Source organism: Symphalangus syndactylus, chromosome 12, assembly GCF_028878055.3.
Source record: "Symphalangus syndactylus isolate Jambi chromosome 12, NHGRI_mSymSyn1-v2.1_pri, whole genome shotgun sequence".
Taxonomy (NCBI): domain Eukaryota; kingdom Metazoa; phylum Chordata; class Mammalia; order Primates; family Hylobatidae; genus Symphalangus; species Symphalangus syndactylus.
This window is the reverse complement of record NC_072441.2, coordinates 37615222-37631225: the sequence shown is the minus strand read 5'-3', so window position 1 is coordinate 37631225 and position 16004 is coordinate 37615222. Positions and strand designations below refer to the sequence as shown.

Sequence of the window (16004 nt, the reverse complement as noted above, 5' to 3'; positions counted from 1 at the left end):
GACCAACTTCTAATGGTGGAATTTCAGGCAATATAGAGGAATATATCTATTGGCAGAGTTGCAGGTGTGACTTCTTAAATTATTGTATGTTGTAATAGAATCTTCTGTAGAATATTATATTTTAATTGTCTGCTGAAGGGGACTTTTTTCCCCATAAAACTATGACTTTCTTGAGGCCAAGACCATGCCTCATTTATTGTCCTGTCTTCAGCCCCTAGCACAATTCCTATCACAAAGCAGTTTAATGTTTTTTGATGGTTGCTTAAAGCATCTCTTTGCAATTAAGCTGTTACATGGTTCTGGGGGAATCAAAGAGAAAATTAAGAAATCATTTTCTCTTTTTCTGTCCACTAAATAATCCATACTTCCCTAATTTTCACTGCATTTATATTTTGTAAATCTCTATTGCACAGTTTGGAACTTTTTGATTGCCCCACAATTCTCTTAAAATTAAATGTCCCCTTCTAAGCCTTGTTATCTGGATGTTTTTGTGACCAGTTAAGAAGTTCCCATATTTGAAGTATTAAGTGTGAAGTATGAAGACCTAACTTGCCTTTACCTCCTTTGGATGTTCATATGTGTTTCATAGATATTTTATCCCAGGTGAAATTTCTCTGATTTTCCCGTTAAAAACTCCTATTTCAGTCTGAGCCTGGGGCTTAAGTTTAACTTTTGAGAGGCTCATCCCCTTTGAGCTGGAATATGATTGTAAATACATGCAGGGGCTGTAGATAATTCTCACTCATTCTTTAGCAGAGGTGGCACTATTGCAAGGTGAACTAGCAATAAGGCCTCACACACTGAAATGCTCTCCTGGCCTAGCTAAAAAAAGGTATCACAGTTGATCATTTTATGTTATAATGAATAGCTGTTATGTTGTCTTCCCAGTATCTTTTTCCTTCAGCAATTGTCCTTTCCAACCTGTTGAAGATGTTGGCTATAAGCAGGTGTTTCCCCTGCCATGATGGCAGGCATGTGACTCAATCTGGCCAACTAGGGCACCCCCTCTCTGCTCTTGTGATTGTTCGTAAATGGTCACATGACTCAAATTTAGCCCATTAGAGGCATCTTCAGGAGTTCTGCAGAATTTGTTAGTAAAGAAGCCCTGACTTCTCCCTGTCATAACTAAATCTAACATATGTTTTGAGTTGAGTTGTTGGGGATTATTTTTGCCATAATGTGCAAAGAGAAAGCAGAACCAAGAGATAAATGAAGGAAGGGAGGGAGGAAGGGGGAGAGAGAGAAGGAGCACCGATGCAATGTTTGAAGACCTGGATCTACCCATATCTGATAATTTGATAAATTCTCTGTGATTCAGTTTAAGCTAATTTGAGTTAGGTTTCTGTAAGTGACATCAAAAAAGATTCCAGGTAAACAAACATGTTCCCAGTTTATTTACACAAGTACAAATTATATGAGCTTTACAAGATAAAGGTGTATATATTTTTAGCCATTTTAAAATTGCATTTTGAAACCTGTCATCTGAATCCATTGAACTGGGTATTATCAAATATTAACTTTGAACACACTAAAAAAAAAAACTAGTACATGCTTTGTTAACATGACATTACTTCACTATAAGAGCAATTTCTACAGCCTACACTTACATGAATGGGCAACTGATTCAGGATCCTGTGACTTCTAGGGAATTCAACGAAATAACTAGCTGTTAGTAACTAATTTTACATGTATCTGAGAAACATTGGGAAAGTAAACAAACTGGTTGTGGACTAAAGATAAGATTATACTCAGCATAAAAATAGAGAGACTATGACAAGAGCAGAAATTTTGAGTCAAGTTATATGGAAAACAATGTGGCTGATTTCCTTAGGTATGTATCGGCATTGGTAGCCTTAGGATCACTCCTATTCTTCAGGTCACAGCTTGGATACTACTTCCTCTGAGAAATTCTTCATCATGGCACTCAGTACTTCCTTCTCAGCTAGCCGTTACTATACCAAATTTGAGTTGCGGGTTTACTTTCTGGTTCCCCAAACAGACAATGAGCAAGGACTGTCTTGTTCATTGCCACGTCTCTCTTATTTAGCTCAGTGCTCTGTATCTGGCCCATTCACAAGGCATATTGAGCAAAGGGACATGTCTGTCAGTGACGTCTCAAGGTTGGCTGCGCAGAGGACCCGTGTTGTGGGAGCTTTCCCCTCTGGGTCCACACCTGGAGGATACTGTTCTTTCTTGACCACCCACCATCCCCTTTAGGTTGATTATTATGCTATGTTATATTATGTTTAATACTTAGGTGCCTCCGACAGAGTCCAAGGCTCAGCAGAAACATGATCATGCAGTGGAAACTGCATGCAGATTTATCTGACCTTGGTTTCTGTCCTCCCTACATTTTATACATGTAAAACTGCTAATAATGTACTGTTAGACTTGGTTTCCAGGGCAGAAGAGGAAAAAAAAAGTATTCTGAATTTACCAAGAATGGTTTTAGGTATTTCAGGCTTGATGTCATTTAGTCCTCCTAATTACTGTAAGAATATTATTTCATTTTATAGATGACCAAATTAGACAGAAGGCAACTTCCTCTAAAATAGCTTGTAGTGAGGCCAAATTTGAATCCAGATCTGCCTAATTTTCCAAATCTAGGCTTTTTGCACAATACTATTTAGAAGGATAATTTCAACCTAGCATATTCAAACCAAGTTTTGAATAAATCAATTTATTTATAATTATATATTCCTTGACAAAAAAGCAATGTATTATAAAGTGAATTCAATTACACTCCTCTTTCAATTGTCAGCAATAAAAAAAAACTGTGGGGAGAGCAGATTACCAGCAAATTTTATATGGATAAAACTCCTAAATAATATGTGAGTAACTAAAAGTTGCCATCAGACTGTATCCTTGGCTATAAAAAGAGACTGGTTATAAGTGAGGTGTGATGAGTACCATGTTAGGTCAATTTACTCCTCCAGAGTTTATGACAAATAATTATTTAGCAGATGGAATTTACTGTAGGAAATTTCATTTACTCAACTTCCTCTTTACTTACTCAATTTCTTCCTAAGATTGAGTCTACTTAAGAATAACTTCTGGGATACTATTTGGGAGAGAAACACAGACTTACTTTATTCCAGAGGGAAAACAAAAGATTGTCTAAACATCAGCTTAATCCATAGACTGTAGTAGGGGTAGTATGTCTGTTCTCCATGAGGAAGTCTGGGGAGAGCAGAATAAATACTCTGTGTGGAAAATCCAGAAGGGACCTCTGTCGTGGAGTCTAAATTATGAAGTGTTCTCAGGAAACATGTATTTTATCCTGGGCTGAGGCCAGCTGGGGTTGGAAAGGCGGTCTCCAATGATTTGACATTTCCCTGATACCTCCTGGAGGAAATACTCAGGTTCCTAGAGGGGAGCGTGTTCTGGGCTGACAGCTCATGTCTATTTTCAAGGCACCATTACCTATGGCAGGTGATGAAATACTCTGTAAGTTTTGACATTGTGAAACGTGGAATAATTCAAAAGGGTCTTGCTCTCATAGGCTGAGAAGGCTGTACTCCCTGTGAGTCTTTACAGGCCTCTACTTCATGTGTACACATGTATAGACATAGAAAACCATGCACATGCATGTACACATGCTCTCACACACACAGACACACTGCTGATGTTTTAACTTTGTACTTTTCAAAAAGGCTTTTATTTTGGTGCTTTGTAATAGAGATAAAATTTTGAAAATACTATGCTATGTATTTTATTATCCCTTAAATCTTATTCTCTTGAAACTTTTTACCTCTAAGGCTGAGCATGAATCATATGACGTCTGGGAAGGTGTGGGCTGGGGAATGCACCACCCAGGGCAAAGAAATCCAAACTATTGTTGCTATGGATGGAATGTTTGTGTTCCTCCAAAATTCATTCTATTGAAACTCCAATCCCCAGTGTGATGCCCTTTGGAGATGGGGTTTTTGGAAGGTAATTAGGACATGAGGGTGGAATCCTCATGAAAGGATTAGTGCCCTCCTAGGGAGAGCTGGAAAGGAGCCTCCTTCCATTCTATTTCTCTGTCTTTGCCATGTGAGTTACAATGAGAAGACAGCCATCTGCAAACCCCAGGAAGAGGCCCTCACTAGGAATCGAAACGCTGGCACTTTGATCTTGGACTTTACAGCCTCCAGAACCATGAGAAACATGTTTGTTGTCTAAGCCACCCAATGTTTGGTAATTTCTTATGCCAGCCTGAGCTGATTAAGACAATGAAAGGGAAGCCCTAGTTATGAAGGAAGAGAAAATAGAAAGATTGTGCCTTCAGTCATGTGCAATGGTAGAAAGAGAAAAGGAAGATGTAAGGAAATGACATGTTCTGAGCTCTAATCTAGAAAAAAATTTGGGAGGTTACCAAATGGAGGTCACAGACCTCAATGCAGCTTCAAGTTTGAGTAGTGAGACCCAATTTTGAGTCATTCACCAAGGGAGATGGCCTGGTTCTCCAAGAACTTCATTAATTACAGCTGTTCATTTCAAAGGTGAACACAGTAGGATGTCCAGCTAGGGCACCTTCAAATCCTAGACCAGTCAGCCTAACATAGACAACTGCCTAGGTACCAGCATGAGACCAAGGGCCTCTCCACCCCAATCATGAAGACTAACTTATCCCCTGCACTCAAACATCATTTGGTGAAAGAATAGGAGAAAGGAGAACAGTTCCATTAGGGAGTGAACTTTGAGTTGACTAAAAAATTATCTCAAAGAGGCTATGTAACCCAGAGGAGCTGAAACATCATTAATAGGCAAATTTAAAGTTAAAGCCTGTTGCTCCCCACCTTTTACTCCCATCAGCCACCCAGCAGGATGGAAGCTTGTGAGAAAGATTTTATCACTTGTAGAAAATGAAGAAGCTCCCCTTTCTCTGCACATCTGGTGTGTTAATTGTGACCCTACCAACATAAGTAATACCTGCAGCACAGTTTTGGAATCCCTGCTGGGACAAATGTCATTTTCTGGGTCTGTCATTTTCTGGGCCCAGGAAAAGCATCACTAGGTAAAACTTATTAATGTAACTGGAAGTCTTGCTTCTTTAACTTCAACAGCCTTCCCTGTTTGGTTGGTGCTTGTTCAAAGAATGAAAAATGCCTTTTGGCCTGTGTTTCCCTGTGCAGCTAAAGATCCTAATTGTGCCATTACAAGCTGATACATAAATCTGTGCCAAGTTTCTCATAATATTGTATCTGCAAATAAGATCTTGAAGGTATTGTTCTCCCTTTCGCCTGATGACAGAACAGAATGCTTCATTTAAAAATGGCAAAGAAGGATGATTGAGTTCAATTCAGCCTGATATTTGGGTTTGTATATTTTAGGGCAAATGAACTCAGAAGACAGAACAGTTTGAATGCATCAGGAAAACGGGCTGAAACATCTGGAAAAATCCCTTTGAGATTGAAAGCGTATGATGCACAACAAAGCCAACAACAAAGTCTCAATCTTAGTGCTTTTGCTATTTCTTGATTGCAGTGAAGCAGAGTTGCCAGCCATCTATGGATCCTAACTAAATTGGTCCTTGTAATACTCGGTATTATTTGCCAAGATATTGAAAAACCTCTAAACATTGAGAAAATAAGATGCTAAATATCTAATATGCTCTTTTACAAATTTAAGGGAGTCAGAAAAAAAGTAATTGAAGCATCCAGAAGAATTGGATTAGGAGTTAGTAGATTTCACCCAAATCTCACTTTTATTTGTGGCTTTTTTTTTTCCTGACAGAATATTTACTAGAGTTAATAAGAAGCCTTTGTATTTGTTAGCATATTTATTCCAAGTAGCTCAAAGGCTCCACAGACATTCTTTTATTATTTCTTACAATATCTCTGTAAGGTTTTTGGCAACAGGATAGGTATTATCCTTGTTAAACCTGGTACAGAAAAAGTATCTATTTTCAAATGTAATTTACAAAGAGCACCTCTTAGACGGAAATCTAAATTGCTGTTAAGAAATTCTCTCTCGGGAATGTTTTTCTCCTCTTTCCTCTTTAAAGTACGAAGCTGTCAATTCTGTCATTAGTCATCGCAGTAACTTTTTCCTATTCAGACCAAGGTCAAAAGTCTCCCGCTGTTAGTCTATCCATGAAAGTGCTTGAACATACACAGCCACATGTCATGCATATTTATGTTGCACAGGTATTAGAGTAAACATAAGAGGGATGAATTATTAAGGGGAAAGTAGGACTGATGAAATGCTGTTAGTTTTGATAGTTGACTGATTTGTTGTTTTATGGGCTTACATGAAGCTGTTGAACGCAAAGGAAATAAAATTGATCTTGCTGTTGAGCTAACTCCTTAAGAATGGTAAGTCTTAGGGGTTGAGAATGGGGAAAATGATAAATACGTATTGCTATAGTTTGAATGTGTCCCCTAAAGTTCATGTATTGAAAACTTAATCCCCAGTGCAACACTGTTGAGAGGTGAGACTTTTAAGAGATGATTAAGTCATGAGGGTTCTGCCCTCTTGAATGGATTAATGCCACTTTTGTGAGAGTGGGTTAGTTATGGCAGGAGTGGGTTTCTCATAAAAGGATGTTTGGCCTCCTCCCCCTCCCTACCCTCTTGCCTTTACACCTTCCACCATATGAGGAAGCAGCAAGAAGGTCTGTACCAGATGTGAGCCCCCAAACCTTGGACTTCCAAGCCTCCAGAACCGTAAGAAATAAATCTCTGCTTTTTGTAAATTCCCCAGTCTCAGGTATTCTGTTATAGTAGCACAAAACAGACCAAGACATGCATATATACATATGTACACACAGAAAAAGAAATAACCAATTGTGTATGTGTGTGTATATATGAATTTGAAATGTTCATTTCATAGGTGAACCTAGTAGGATGTCTGGCCAGGGCACCCTCAAAGCCTAAACCAGTTAACCTATCATGTACACCTGCCTACGTACCAGCATGAGACACATGGCCTCTCCATGCTCACATCATGAGGACTGTACACACTCAAATATATATATACACAAACACATACACAATTGAGTTATTTCAAGAAATGCACAAAAACCTCTACTTCTTATTTATCAGGGTGTGTAGGCCCCTTGAACGATGCCATGTGGCAGCTTCCATCAGCCCTTGGTTCTCTTGTCCATCTTTAGTTGCACTGGACTTTTTAAACCCAGGAATTAGTATCTATTTCCAAAGCCAATTTACACTCAATTATCAGAGCCTCTGTCTGGAATGAAGGTCTGTTTTCAGATCTTTGGCTCTGACATAGATAGTGGAATATTATTGCAACCCTCAGGTGGGTTTTTAGAGACAATTCTTCTTCCATGTTAAATAAGCCCAGTTGTCTGGTGTTTAAGGGGCATCATGCTTTACAAAGCCCGAAGTCAATTCTTTATTGGAGACTAAGATTGTGGTAAACAAGCCCCAGAAGGTTTCAAGGGAAAATGCATCCAGTCTATTTATCTGCTAAACCTATTCTGCCTTTTTTTGTTGGGACTCCTCTCTGATTTCTTCAGGTTGGCTGAGCAAGGAGACTGCTGAGTGCTCCAGTGTCCTGTAGCAGTTTGTTTTAATTGATGCAAAGGAATGCAGAGCTGTAAAGAGTACAGCTAGAGGTGTTTTTCCCTGTTCCTTTTTGAAAGAGTTCTGTGGACGAGGTGCTGCAATGAAATTGTGGGCTGGGAAGATGTGGGGATGAGAAGGGGTAGATGACAAAGAGTCAGTTGAAAGGCAGGGTCTGGAATATATCTGGAGATCTGAATTTTATGCTGAGGACGAGAAGGCCAGATTCCAATTTCCAGGGCTGCTAGAGTCCTGTTTGTGATGTTATCTCTTGGTTATTTGTTTTTCTGTGGTTGAAGAGGTTGAAAGTTATCAAAAAGGGAAACAAAAATGTCAAACTAAAACACGCCACCAAACGTCTTGATGTAAAAAAAATCTTTACTCTTCATTTTGCACAAGGGGAATAAAAATCCTCTCTTTAAAAGAATTGTTATTGTCTGAAAAGAGGAGAGAGGGCCTCCCACTATGCTCTTTAGGTAGATGACAATGACAACCAGTAACTAATTGCCTGATGTGTTTTGATTATTGTGATTATTTTTCGTACTTCTTGACCTAAGACATCCAGCATGGTAGAACTATGTACCCATCAAATAGTCACATTTTACAAAGTTACATTTAAATAGAAGATTGTTACATTGACCAGGTAGTGCTTATCATTTAAAAAATAATTATTTCTTCCCTATTACTTATAACAACTACTCTAAAACTCAAAAATGAAATCTACTTCCTCACTTCAATTTTCTCTCCTCCATCAGGTCTGCGTGCACTGGGGGACTTCCGGTGACTGCTGGGATGCTGGCATTGGTCTTTACTTTCCCTGGGGGCAAAAACTGACCTTGGATTTTTTATCTTTTAGGGGAAAATATCACACCTTTTACAAATAACCAGGTTTTCTTTTCTTTCTTCTGATCTGGGTTATTTTGTGTTATCAAACAGTCTTGGGCTGGCTTAAAAGTCATTTATCTGTCCATTTACATGTTTATATACTAAGTATATATCTAATCATTCATGTAATATTTCGATGCCTCACATGTGCTACATATTGTGCAAGGTGTCTGGGATGGTGAATTGACTAAAGCAGATGCTGCATGTACTTTCACAGAACTTTAGGTCTATCATGTTTCATTAAGTTGAGGAGAAAATTATACTATTTATTGTATAGAGGGTTGTTCTTATTTCCATAAAAAATGATAAGAATATTTTTGCCAAAGATAGCTGGTACAAGGAGCTTAGCTTTGGATTCATTAATCTCAACAGTAATCTACTAATTACTTTGTTCAGTTCTTCACTGTGTGATAGGCTTTTAGAGGTATTAGATCAATTCTGAAAGGTAGGAAAAAAAAGGAAATCATGGCATATTTGGATTTTCAGAAGTTATATGGAAGGCTAGGAATTAATATGGTATATTGATTTCTCAGTAATTTTACCTGATTAGTAAAGAGAGTATCAATCATTTTATTATATATGTTCTCTTAGAGCCGGATAGCAAAAAACATCTTAGACCTGGATAGGAAAGTACCACCTTAGATCTGACTAGGAGAGTGTTATCTTAGACTGAATAGGACAATTCATAAACATTGAGGGAAAATTAAGTGTTGTTAATTAAAATGCACACTGATGCATTTTAATATTGGACTTCCTCAAACACATTTGAATCTCCCATATCAAATCAGAGCCAAGCAGAGGGCTCTGGTCTCGGTGGTAGCCTTAGCTTCTTATGTGTGATATTTGGTAAGTACAAGTTGACTTAGGTCTGTGGTTTTACCAACTGCAAATTTTCTCTTGGAATCTGAACTGTTGACAAGAGGAAGGTTCCACTGCCAAGAGAGTGGGGAGTAAAACGAGGCCAATTTTTGACCTCTCATTTTAAAGCCACTCACCTCTGTTTTATTGCTTTTTCAACACTGCGTGAAAGCAGGAAGCTTTCAAAGTCCAGGTGAAGCAAGAGAATGCTACTTTTCCAGGGACTAGGGTAGCTTTAATTAAAATTGGGTTTTATTTTGGAATGAATTGCTTTGAATTTGAAGCAAAAAGAAGTGAAAGAGGAAGAGAGAAAAGTAGAGCAATTGATGGTCTCCCTAATGGCAAAAAGATCAATTAATTTACAATGAGAAAAAAAAAAAAGAACTGTATTACAGATTTACAAAATGTTCATTATCTATGGACTTTGGATATGACCCATCATCAGCCTAATATCCAAGGCAGAGATCTGACAGTTCCAACCCTGAATTACGGGACCAGTTGATAAATTAAAAATCATTTTAAAATTTAATATTAAAATTGATAATTGCTCTGTGGGAAATAGATTTTTCTGAACTTACACCCTTTTCCTGCACTGCTGAGCAAATGCAAAGCGATAAACTGCCCATTTGTCACAATGATAGATAGACAAATCCTACTTTTACCCTTGTTCCTCAGTACTCATACATTTCAATTAAGGAGAATAAGTGCTACCATTTGTAATATGTATTCATATTGTCTTATCTAGTTTTTTAGGGCTCAAAGAATTCTCCTTAGAAATAGAAAAAATGTTCCCCAACACACTCCATATAACTATTGGGTTGTATTATTCAACCCTTCAAGGAACATGGCAGGGAGGCTAGAGAGTTATTGGCTATTAATAGTATCTTAAAGATGTGACATATAAAGTAGTATCTGGAAATAATTGCCAATCGTCTAAATTGATGGAACAGTTAGTTCCATCATGTTAGTCCTGCCGAATTCTCCTCTACCTTGCTAATGTTGATTTACACTTTAAGTTGTTAGTGCAATTGTCACTTGAGGTATATTAGATTACATTTTGCTGTTATTCACTTACTCCCTTTGCTATGGAACTTTGCAGAGAACTAGAGTAGGTGGGGTATACTTCCCATCTCACTGATGTTAGGCTTGGTTATATAACTTGCTTGAAGCCATTGAAATATTAGGGGATATGATGTGAGTAAAGACCTTAAATGTGCTTGTGAAATGATATTTGACTACTTGGGCTCCTCTGCTCATTATGAGGAGGGCAAATCCTAGGTATTTGTTGCTCCTTCACCCTGGGCCCCAGAATGAGATACGCAGAGTGAACATGCACCTGACCTGAAACCTGTAGCCAAGTACAACCAAGCCAGAGTCCAAAGCAGAACTTCCCCCAACAGCCCACAGACCTGTGAAGGAAATAAGAAATGCTCGCTGTTGAAAGGTACTATGTTTTGGGATTGTTTAGGGCTGGTTTATTATGGAGTATTAATTGCAGCGATAGCTTCCTAACATATCATTCCCTAAGGAAAACTTCTCTTCGCCTCAAGACTATGACTCACTATAAGCATTTATTACAATGATAACAAATCTATATCTTGCTCACCACTGTATCTCCAGTGCATGGTATATAGTAAATTCTTAAGTGTGTGTTGAATAAATAAATGAAGAGCTTCTCAGGTCTGCTTTCTATGTCACACCATGTCCAACTGTCTTGGCTCAGTTCTGTGGCCATAGATAACATCCTTAGTAAGCCATATTGAAAAATATGTGACTTTGTTTTCAGCTGTGTCTATTCTCAAGTGCTTTACAGTCCTGAAAAGAAGATAACACAGATGAATCAGTGCTGCAAAAAATAAGTGTTTGGAGAGCACAAAGTTTGGGAACTGACCTCAGGCTGACAATGACGTCATTAGGGGATGGGAAATTTAGAATATCTCAATAGACATCCAGGGCAAGAAATATTTGAGCCATTTTAGAGACGTTGATGCCAAACTTTGAAGTTAATGGCAATAGTTAAGCATTTGTGCTGAGTACTTTATCTATTATCTTATTTGAGATAGATGTTTATATTATCTCCATTTAAAAAATGTGGAAAGTGAGGTTCAGAGAAAGCAAGTAATTTGCCTGAGTTCACAGAGCTAGCAAGTGGTGAAGACAGGGCTTATATCCTGGCCTGCTTGACTTCAATGACAGCTTGTAACACTAACCAAAAAATACCAACATTATAGTCACTGAGTCCTGAGCCCCTGGACCCAGGGCACTGTCTCCCTAGATTTCTGATTTTATTTTCCTGGGTTTGACCATTGTCTCCTATACTCTTCCTTCCCTTTTCCTGAAACAAATCCATTCATAACTATAGTTGTGGGTAGGGAAGGAGGTGTTCTTTCTCTGTGCTATAGAGAAAAGAGAGTATGCAGGAAGGGGGCCACTAATTAGCTGGTCCCAGCCCTTCACTAAGCTAGCATGGTTTCTTTATTTTTAGGGCTTCAAGGCAAGGGCCAGGCTGGGCAAAGAACAATGAGTAAGTCATGGAGGTGATGCTTTTAATGATACATCCGCTAATGAAATGGCACTCCATGGGTTCACTTATTAGTAACTTAGCTCAAACAGCCATGTCCTACTGTCAGCTTGCCATTGATGACCCAGTGTGACCTCAGAATTGTCAGCTCCACCTGCAAAAGAGCAAATGTAGCAGAAAATACAGAAGCAGCAGCGTAATTTGGAGTGGGAAGATTAGCAACAACAGGGAAAACTCTCAAATCTCTGTATTTCCAGTTTGGTGTGAAATGATGCCAGAAGTGTAGCTATTTGAAGAACAGGCTAACCTTGCGGTATTTTGGTTTGCATCTGATTTGTAAACAATAGGATGACTTGATTGAATGTTTTCAGAGGCTGGATGACAGTGTTGGTTCTGGAGGAGTGACTAGCACAACTCCATTCTCAACTAATTATATAGCGTAGATCTACTTTATGTTTTCCAGGGCATCTGGGATTTTTAACTTTATGTTCAGAAAATGATTTATGGGGAAAACACTTCTGTACAGATCTTGTTTGATGATTGGAGATTCATAAGTGATATATGGAAGTGAAAGTTTATGATACTTCCCACTTGTATAACCTCATTTATTCAAATAACTCAATGCTTTTTACATCAATGATTGAATTAAATCACTTAATATACCTCTGTCAAATGTGAGGTGTGTATTTACTCTTCATTTTGTAGTTGGTTAGACAGGGCTGTGATGATGTGAACTGTTTTTCTTCAGAGATGAGCCAAATCTTACACTCATGCTTTGCATCCCTGGATAAAGGCTATTCCCTAAATGTGCACTAATAAATGAAATTTTCCTTTTTCATGCCTATTTACATTCTCATTAACAATTCATGATTCTTATGCATTTGGTACTTTGTGCAAAGCTAAACAAACACATAGTTTTTTTTTTAATTTCTGAGCTCTGATTGTAAAACTAGAGATTTTCCAAGGTGAAATGAATTCCTAGGAATCTTATAGCATGAAAGCTATAAGGTTTTTATTCTCACTGGTGAACAAACCATGTTTATTAGTGGTAAAATTATGGAAAGGGCAATGCACCTGAAACTGAATCAGCAGCTCAGGTCAGAAAAGCACTCCAGATGTCAGATATATGGTTGAAACCTGTTGGAGTAGATCCCTTTTTCATGTTGCCCTCTCAGAGTCTCTTTTTATAACTTTGAGGTCCGTGTGTCCTTCTACGTAACTCTACCAGCTTCTCGCTTTGCTTCCTTGTGACTTCTGAGTAATCAGCCCATTTCTCTCAGACTCGGAAAGAGCCCCACTCAGCACCAGCTTCTGTTGCCTTCCTGCCCTTGGCTATCTAGTCACGAAGTCAAGCAGTAATGAAAATGGGTTTCATTAAACAGGAATCCTACTTATTTTCTCAAACCACTATGCTAATAATCTCCCTCCTCAATATAAAGGCTTAAACACATACCAGCCTAACTAGGTTTTTTTTCAGCTATTTTTTTTTCTAAAGAAGATTATTTCCTGAGGATAAAAATACCCCTCTTCAAAATCCCAGACTTTGTTGTTAGAAATGAAGACCTGAAGTATATAGAACTCTTTTTTTTTTTGCTCCCAAAATGAATGCGGATTGAAACTTCCATCTTTTTCGTCATTCAGTTTTGAAAATGACCACAGAAGAGATATGAAGAGCTAAAACATTTCCTCACTAGAGCATGAATTTTGCAGCCCTTTATGAATAAATCAAGATGAGTATTAGAATACAGATAGATACACTTTGTAGGCATACGAATATGGGTAGTAGAAATACAGCTTTTTTCCCCCTAGAACAACTGAAACAAGTACCAGGATGTATGTAGTTTAATATTGAAGGAATGGCAAGTCTACGGAAACTCTAATGGGCATTGTGTCTTCCTTAAAGAAAGCCATGCACAGCAGACTGTCACCCTTCTTTCCTGACAGGCTGCTATTGCAGACACTATCTTGATTGGGGTTGAAGTTCTTCAGCTTCTGTCCTCTATCTAATGCCTGTAGTTTCTAGTTGAGTATCTAACTTCCTATTTGTCTAGAGGCCTGTTTTGAAATCATCCTCCTTGGTAGTTATCCTGACATTCTGCATCACAGCCTCAATCTCTCCCCCCTTTTTTTTCCCTTTTCCCTGTCATGAAGTTTGTGATCATCAGCAAGAAGTCAATTTTGACTCTTTTCACTCTCTGGAGCTTTTAGAGCTCTTTGCAAATACAAGGAGCATGACCCTGGAAATTTCTTTTCCCCTAGAAAAGGAAAAAGCTTCACTTGTCAATCAGTCATTCTGAGCTTACGTGCTCACAAAGGAACTCAGAGCAGCCCCTGTCTAAATCCATCAAGGTGGGGGAGGGGAGTAGAGGAGGGGGACTCAAGTTACTGAATAACTGTGATCAGCTTTAAAGTCTAGCTTCAGTTAATTCTTACAATGCCTTTCATACTACTCAAACATAGCATAGATACACAAAAGAATGAAGGAACACTAAATCCTTTGTTAGAGGACAAGTTTGAGGAGCAAGGCATTCTGGTTAATAGAATTTCTGGATAATTGGTTGTTAACTTGTTTATGGAGAGAGCTTGCCTAGGGCAGCGGTTTTCGTGAAGAGTACAGAAAGATGAATGTCTCTTTTCGGATGTGCACAGTTCGCTGATTCACCCTACACTACTTTGTGGCTTTCTTCTGGTTCTTATATTTGTTTTATATTGTAGTGTGTTGTCCATATGTTTCTCTCACCCAGGAGGTTAAAAACAACTTTAGAGCAGAAGTGTTTTTCCATTTTTGTAAAACCTGTAGAAAATATTTCACATTGTCAATGTTCATTAATTATTTGCTGAGTTGAATTGGTGTTGCCTCTCTAATATGTTTTTAGATACATATTGTTTGACAAACAACAAACGGCCACTTTGTATGTTAATGCCTCATATACAAAAAAAAGACTCCTGAAAAATGTGAAGTGAATGTGTACTTTGATGACTTTCATAAAACTTAAAAGCAAAACTTTTCCTTAGAACTTCAATGGTCACAAAGTAATACCTGAAGTCCTGAAAGGTCAGACACACACACACACACACACACACACACACACGCAATCTGTTTGAAATACATTCTACTAGAAATGTGAAAACATAAAAATGAATCCTAGAACAATGAAACCCCCTGAAAACACTAGAAATACGGTTAAGGAGAGTGAAAGTGATTCAATAACAATTATTTATTCAACACCTCCTAGCTTCACAATCTGGAGCTCCACTTGTCAATCAGTCATTTTGAGCTTACATTCTCACAAAGTCCCTATAACAGGTACTTTCAGGCTACAAAAATTAGGGAGCTAAAAATTGAGCCTCGACTTTGCTTCACTGCACTCTTTTAGTTCCATAAGATACATTAGTTAACAACAAAATATATTCCTGCTCCTTGCCCTCATAGAGTTAGAGGGGAGAGCCCAACGATTAACAATTAACATAATTAGTAAATTATATAGTGCTTAGAAGGGGACAACCAACAACAAGAAGAAATAGAGCAGGGATAGTTGAAAGTGGCTGAGTAGCCAGGTTAAATCGTGTGATTAAGGTAGGCTTCATTGAAAGGGTACTATTTGAACTGGGACTTAAAGGAGGTGAGGGAGTTAGACAAGCAGATATCCAAGGAAGAGCATTCCAGGCAGAGGGAGCAATGAGTGTGAAGGGAGAGCATAAACCTGGCAATGTGGAGGGACAGCCGGCAGGCCAGTATGGCTGGGACAGAACCATCAAGGAGAATAGGAGGAGACCACGTCAGAAGCAGAGTTTTGAAGGGCCAGATAAACGGTCGAGTAAATTAGGGATTCATGGCACAATTTTTAGCAGAAAAATGGGACACAATCAGATGTCTATTTTAAAAGGTGCATTCATCTGCTGTGCTAAGATGCGAGGGTAGAAGCAGAGAGGCTAGTTCAGAGGTGTCTCTACAATCCAGGCAAGACACGGTGATGCCTGATTACTTGTCTGTTTCCCCCACTAGAGTGCAAATTCCCTTAGGGAAGACAAATTTTGTCCAGGGTATCCTTTCTAACACAGGTTCTAACACCAAGTAGGTGCTTAGTAAATAAATGTTTATTTGTTGAGTATATGTAACTTCAATGTATCATAGAAAATGACTAAAATTTCTCCCTAAAGATTAGAATATAAAGCTATAGACATGAGGAGGAGGATGAAATCATCTGTAACTTACAAGTTTTGTCATG

The 16004-nt window shown here is 38.4% G+C and overlaps 1 long non-coding RNA gene across 3 annotated transcripts in view; it reads left to right on the top strand.

Annotated features, from left to right (window-relative positions):
* Positions 1 to 16004, top strand: part of LOC134733700 (uncharacterized) — a 345729-nt gene that overhangs the window by 108981 nt on the left and 220744 nt on the right. The window contains exon 3 of one of the 3 annotated variants that reach the window (XR_010117328.1): positions 5316 to 5521. The exons of the other annotated variants lie outside the window; for them this stretch is intronic. This is a non-coding gene — a long non-coding RNA (uncharacterized lncRNA). Of the gene's footprint in view, positions 1 to 5315; positions 5522 to 16004 lie in introns of those variants that run through there. 3 annotated transcript variants of the gene reach the window in all.